Below are 7,500 nucleotides of genomic sequence, written 5' to 3' on the forward strand. Positions count from 1 at the left end.
TATATATATATATATATATATATATATATATATATATATATATATATATATATATATATATATATATATATATATATATATATATATATATATATATATATATATATATATATATATATATATATATATATATATATATATATATATATATATATATATATATATATATATATATATATATATATATATATATATATATATATATATATATATATATATATATATATATATATATATATATATATATATATATATATATATATATATATATATATATATATATATATATATATATATATATATATATATAGATAGAGATAGAGAGAGAGAGAGAGAGAGAGAGAGAGAGAGAGAGAGAGAGAGAGAGAGAGAGAGAGAGAGAGAGAGAGAGAGAGATTGTCTTACCGCAGGCATCTGTTGACCTAGCATATGTCATTAATATTTTTACCGCAGGCATCTGAGATGTGTGTCATGTGTGTGTGTGTGTGTGTGTGTGTGTGTGTGTGTGTGTGTGTGTGTGTGTGTGTGTGTGTGTGTGTGTGTGTGTGTGTGTGTGTGTGTGTGTGTGTGTGTGTGTGTGTGTGTGTGTGTGTGTGTGTGTGGGTGTGTGGGTGTGTGGGTGTGTCGGTGAGTGGGTGGGTAAGTGAGTGGGTGAGTGGGTCGATTATGAGAAAAATTATGTGCAGGATATATGCCAATGAAGTTTGTTTTCCTCCGGAATAACTCTCTCTCTCTCTCTCTCTCTCTCTCTCTCTCTCTCTCTCTCACACACACACACACACACACACACACACACACACACACTACAAACCGCGTAGTGTAGTGGTTAGCGCGCTCGACTCACACTCAAGAGGGTCCGGGTTCGAATCCCCGGGGGCGGCGAGGCAAATGGGCAAGCCTCTTAATGTGTAGTCCCTGTTCACCTAACAGTAAATAGGTACGGGATGTATCTCGAGAGGTTGTGGCCTCGCCTTCCCGGTGTATAGAGTGTGTTGTGGTCTCAGTCCTACCCGAAGATCGGTCTATGAGCTCGGAGCTCGCTCCGTAATGGGAAAGACTGGCTAGGTGACCAGCAGACGACCGAGGTGAATAGGAATTGAAGTTGCAACTAGGTGGAGCCCATTACCAGTAAGACAGTGTGTGAGCGGGTGACGTAGATTTTGCGTTCACGGTATATGGAGAGAGGATTGGATAACACTTCAGTCAATAAATTATTCTATTATAGTTATGTTGATGCCATTTTCCTTGCACATACGTTTCATCATTATCATCATCAGTTATGAGTCCACTACATAAAATAAACTCCAAATCTAGCCCCAACCATTCGCTTTTGTATGCACGTCGAAAGAGGCGGGCGGGTCGACATTTATGGTAACAAATTTCAAAGTCAAAGTGATTGAAGATAACACTGCGTTGTTTTAGCTTAGAGCATTAAGACAGAAAACACATTGAGATCAATCATAAACACTTTATAGTCTCATCACGAACATTTCAAAGAACACAAAGATGATTAACAATATTTTTCTGTTAATAATAGATGATTTGTTAATCGGTCACTAGAATCATAAAAAGACGCTAAAAAGGGGGAAAACAGAACAACTTAAATAAAACCTTTTGAAAGTAGTGAATATAAGGAGCAAAAATGTTTTGGAATAACTATTATGTCCTTCGTCTGATTCCTATTAGTAGAAAACGCCTTGTAGTGTCAAACTTTATCAGTTCAGCATGTAACTATAATATAATTGAATATATAAACACACACACACACACACATATATATATATATATATATATATATATATATATATATATATATATATATATATATATATATATATATATATATATATATATATACATATATATTCTTAACTTCTTGTGTATTAACTTTAGTCTTTTTTTTATGCAAGAAATTCAAATGAGGGCAAACTCATTCAAACTCTCTCTCTCTCTCTCTCTCTCTCTCTCTCTCCCGGGTGTGTGTGTGTGTGTGTGTGTGTGTGCGTGTGTGTGTGTGTATTTACCTAGTCGTACTTTTACAGGGCCTGGGCTTTATGCTCGCGTGACCCCGTCTCCATATCTCCACTTATCGATTTTTTTCTTTAAAACTATGCACACTTGTTGCTGACACCATTTCCTCAATCAAACTGTTCCACGTCTCAACACATCTTTACGGGAAACTATATTTTTTAACATCTCTCAGACATCTTTCCTTCCTCAGTTTCTTGTGCTTCGAATGTCATATTCTTATCTCAGGATCAGTTTCTCATTATCCACTTGATCCATTCCGTTAATCAGTTTATAAACTTGTATCAGATCCCCCCTCTCTCTCTCTCTCTCTCTCTCTCTCTCTCTATTCCAGGGTTGGTAGATCTATAGCGTTTAGTCTCTCCTCATAAGTCATCCCTTTAAATTCTGGAACCATTCTTGTAACCATTTTTTGTAGTCTCTCCAATTTCTTTAAGTGTTTCTTTTTATAGGGGTCCATACAACTCCTGCATATTCCAATCTGGGTCTTATTTTAGTACTTATCAATTTCTTCATCATTTCTTTGTCCATGTAGTGAAATGTTAATCCAATATTCCTTAGCAAATTATATGTCTCTGAAAATTCTGTCAATATGGCTTACCGGTTGAGTGTTTTCTTCAATCGTCTACTCCATCTCCCATCTTATAGATTCCCACTGGTCGTCTTTCACTTTTTCCCATTTCCATGGCATGGCTTTTGTCCACATTGAATTCCATCTCCCATTTTTACTCCATTTCCAGATCTTGTTTAAATCTTCCTGCAGTATTTCACAATCCTCTTTTTGTTTTATGACTGCAGTTTCGCATCGTGTGCAAACAGATTTATGTAGCTGTTCACTCTCTCTGGCATGTCGTTTATATATATATATATATATATATATATATATATATATATATATATATATATATATATATATATATATATATATATATATATATATGAGAAAAAAGTATTGGCTCCAATACTGAACCCTGTGGCACTCCGCTGTCTACTGCTCTCCACTTAAACTTCATATCTTTAACTACCGTCCTTATTTCTGTGTGTGTGTGTGTGTGTGTGTGTGTGTGTGTGTGTGTGTGTGTGTGTGTGTGTGTGTGTGTGTGTGTGTGTGTGTGTGTGTATGTGTGTGTGTGTGTGTGTGCGTCTGTGTGTCTGTGTGTCTGTATATATGTTTCGTGCAGGGAACTGAGAGAGAGAGAGAGAGAGAGAGAGAGAGAGAGAGAGAGAAAGAGAGAGAGATGCTTAAGTAGCTTGTCTTGTTTCACTCTTCTTGTCTCCCTCAAAGACAAAACCTGTAGTTCAGTTACAAGCGCAATCATTGATCACCTTATCTATCTTTACGGTGCTTCTAGTGTCTCTTTATCTGATGGCACAGCTCATAAATACTCTTTCAGACGATCTGCCAGAAATACCACATGAAAAAATGCACCATTGTTCCTCATTCTTCCAGTTCAAAATGGCAAAGTTGAGCGCTGTAACGAGTGGGTGGTTGGGAAACACAAGTTGATGCAGATAAATATATTCTTTAACGCTTCGGCTACACATCCAGTCTTAGAAAGAGGAAGGTTGTGTAGCCGAAACATTAAAGAATATATTCCTCTCCATCAAATTGTGTTTCCTTACCACCCACTCTACACATTTGTGTAGATATGCACAAACGTATTTTAGATATTTTGTTTTATATCATGAATTCAAAGCTCTCTTGGGAGGGATTTTTTTCTCAAGTAGCTTATTCTTTCCTTTCTGCCATTCATTTTACAATAAATTAATATTCCTATTATGTGTTGTTTAGTCACAGTGCAGTGCACCACGACCTGTGTATAACATGGATGTCTTCGTTAATGCCGCCTACATGAATTTGAGACTACTTATAAACTCATTCAAGACCGCTTCACTGCATTACAACGTGAGATGTTTTCAAATCAACATGATCACTCCACAGGACATCCTTTCGTAATCGGAGATGTTGTTTTTCGTAAGATTCATGACCAGTACTCTTCAATGAGTCATACAGAGTCTCTCTAAGGTTACAGCTTCAAGCTATAACATGTCAAATTTTTCTTATAGTGTCTCACCCACTTCGCAGCTAGCAAAACTACTTGTATAAAGACGGGTTCACACGTCTCAATATGAGACTGAAATTGCAAGTCAGTAGTGTTTCAGACTGAATATCGTTGCCTAGTGGCTGGAAAAAAAAAAACAGTCGCAAAACAAGACCAAAATGTTGGTCTTGCTCAGTTGATTTGCGACTTTGTTCTCATTGTGACGTCACGGAAAAAAGTTTGAAAATGTGATGTCGGTGTAGAGAAGAAAATTCTGAAGTTGGTGAACAAAAAAAGCACATTTGGGACCCTAAAAGTGAATTCTACAGCAAATTAAGCTTACGTAAATCAGCGTTCGATAAGACAGCTGCCACTCTCTGATGACTGCTTCCCTCTATGCAGGGTGTTGTTGGAGGTGAGGATTGAATATTTGTGATGATTTATTTGACTTGATTGCAATCGTCATCGTCCCCATAGGAAGACATCTTTTCCAGCAGCTGTTTGTTTACATTCATTTCCCGCCAACCAGCCGACATTTCCCTGTCGTTATAGGCGAACATGTTCCGACTAAAAGGGTTATATGTGTATGTATATATGTATGTAAATATATGGATAACGAGTGTGGCATCCCAGAACATTTTATGTAATGTATTTTAACATGTACCATTCTTAGTCATAAGTTAATTTTCCTTGCCTAATTCATGTAATTAGAATACTATAATCTTTAATATGCAAATGTTTAGTGACTGTGGTAAACCCAATCATATTTCTGCTGTCAGCACTTTGAAGGCAGCAAGTGTGCCTTGAGGCGGCTCATTAGTCACTCAGCTTGCCGGGTTGTAACGCGTTATAATGTGCAGACACAGGTTGTCCCGTGTACGCCACACCCTTCTCCAGATCTCTGTATCTAATCTTAAATATATTCATAGATAAATACCAGTTCACCTTTGATATTCACCTGATAAAACCACAGAAACTCAACCAAGTGACTTTACCTACAATAGAGAGGTAAGAACTAATTAATAGCATTCCGGTGTAATTGATGCTTCTAAATACCCCGCCGGAACAGCTGATACTTCTAACGACTTACAAATTCAGTCACATACTGACACGTGTATACCCACCTTTAGACGTTGACACAATGTAATTTTTTCGCAATTATTACAAAATTATTACGTCGTAATTGCGTAGAAATACCTCCGTATTTCTACGCAATTACGACGTAATAACGTAGCGACGTGATGACGTAGCCACAACGTCGTACTGCTACATATTGCTTTCTTTTGTGTGTGTGTGTGTGTGTGTGTATTCATATAATTATTTTTCTTATATTTCTTTGTTGCATCCCATAACGCTCTTCTAGGACAGTCTGGGAAATAAGAGTCGCGGATCCAGCTCACTGCGTAGTGTTGTATTTAAAGGTTCATCAGACGAGCAGGAGGTACCGAGCGGGATTAAACTCGGGATCTTCCTCTTGCTAAGCAGATGTGGATGCGTTACCGATTACACTATAGTCACCTCCTTGCAACTGTAGAGTGTAAAAAAAACCCTTTAAACAATGCATCTTTTTTTTTTCTTTTAGATACCGTTGCTTATATAAAATAGATTTGTTATCTGCTACACTGGACAATACTGAATAAAAAAGTAGCATACTCTTGAATAGGTCACATTTGTCTCAAAACAATACCTATACTAGTAAAGGTCTACCATGATATTCCAAGCATATCTTCCTTCCGTGCAACATCCATGTCACATAATAAGTTGAGATTTATGTAAGATTAGAGGAAGCTGGCTAAAGAGAAGAAAAAAAGGCCCACTTAATTGCCAGTCCCCTTCCAGTCAAAGGGTCAGCCGAAATAAAGTGACAAATGTCTTGAAACTTCCCTCTTGAAAGAAATCAAGTCGTAGGAAGATTGAAATGCAGAAGCAGGTAGGGAGTTGCACAGTTTACAAGAGAAAGGAAAAAAAAAATATTGAGAGTAATGGTTAACCCTTGCATTAGGGAGTTGGACAGAATAGGGATGAGAAAAAGAAGAAAACCTTGTGCAGCGAGGCCGCAGGAGGACGGAGGGTATACAGTTAGCAAGATAAGACGAGCAGTTAGCATGAAAATAGCGGTAGAAGATAGCAAGAGATGCAACGTTTCGGAGGTGAGAAAGAGGCGAGAAGCAGAGCTGATGAGAGGAAAAGCTTTTGATTCCACCCTATCTAATAAAATTGAGTCCTCCATACAGGGACGGATAAGGAAAGCCCTTGTGGAAAAGTTAGCAATTGGAGGTGTGAGAAAAAATGGCAGAGACGCCGCAGAAAGCCTAACTTCATAGAAGCTGTTTTAGCAAGAGATGAGATGTGAAGTTTCCAATTTAGATTATGAGCAATGGACAGACCGAAGATATTTAGTATAGAAGAGGGGGACAGCTGAATATAATTGAAGAAGAGGGTATAGTTGTCTAGAAGGTTGTATCGAGTTGACAGATAGAGGAATTGAGTTTTTGAAGCATTGAAAACTACTAAGTTTTCTCTATCCCAATCAGAAATCTTAGAAAGATTTCCCTGTGTGATATGTTGACTTCCTGAAGGTTGGTAGTCTCTGAAAAGACGTGAAAAATGTAGGTTGGTACGGCCCTCTTTGTCTTCACCATTAAAAGAAAAAAGTGATATCAGTTATTGTTGTATTTCTCGACGAGCACATTGAAAACCACACGCTACCAGCATCGTCATCATTGAAGAATTATCTATCATCGTTGCAAAGCTGTCAACTTTTGGAAGTCCCAAAGAGTGAGAAGCAGGGATCCAGGGCGCAGTCCCTGGCTAGGTCCAGGATGACACCCTGGTGGGGCAGCGTGTGTGGGGGCGTACCTGCCCTACACGCCCTCCACAATAACAACAACAACAAAGCACGAGATAGATTTATGTATTGCGACTGCTGTTGGTTGCCTGCAATCGACCAGTCAGGTGAAGGCTTACAAACTGAAGGAACGGACGTTTTATAATTCAGATAATTCGGTTTTATAATTTCTCTCGGAAAATATCATGTTAAAAAAAAATTGAGAAATTTTTGAAAAATGCGTGAGTTTTTAGAGGCGATGCATATGAAATTCAGATGGAGGTAAAATGCAGTTTAGACTTCAGAAGGATGAGAAGAAATTGGCGGAAGAAAAAAAAAGTCAAAAGGAGAGAGTAGGAAAGTAAGTACCACTCACATGTAACGACACATTTGATAGCATCGTGGTTAGTGTGCCCTGTTCATTCTCGGGTGGGTCCAGTCGCGGGTCAGATCAAATGTCCTTGGGTGGAAATCTTTACAGTGTAATTGATGAAAGGAACAAACACAATGGTCATGTTCTTAAAGCTGAGTCAATAGGGAGACCAGGCACACATATGTGTGTGTGCAGTTAAACACCGCATGTTACACATACTTATACACTAA

The sequence above is a fragment of the Portunus trituberculatus genome, chromosome 27 (assembly GCF_017591435.1).
Source record: "Portunus trituberculatus isolate SZX2019 chromosome 27, ASM1759143v1, whole genome shotgun sequence".
Lineage (NCBI taxonomy): Eukaryota > Metazoa > Arthropoda > Malacostraca > Decapoda > Portunidae > Portunus > Portunus trituberculatus.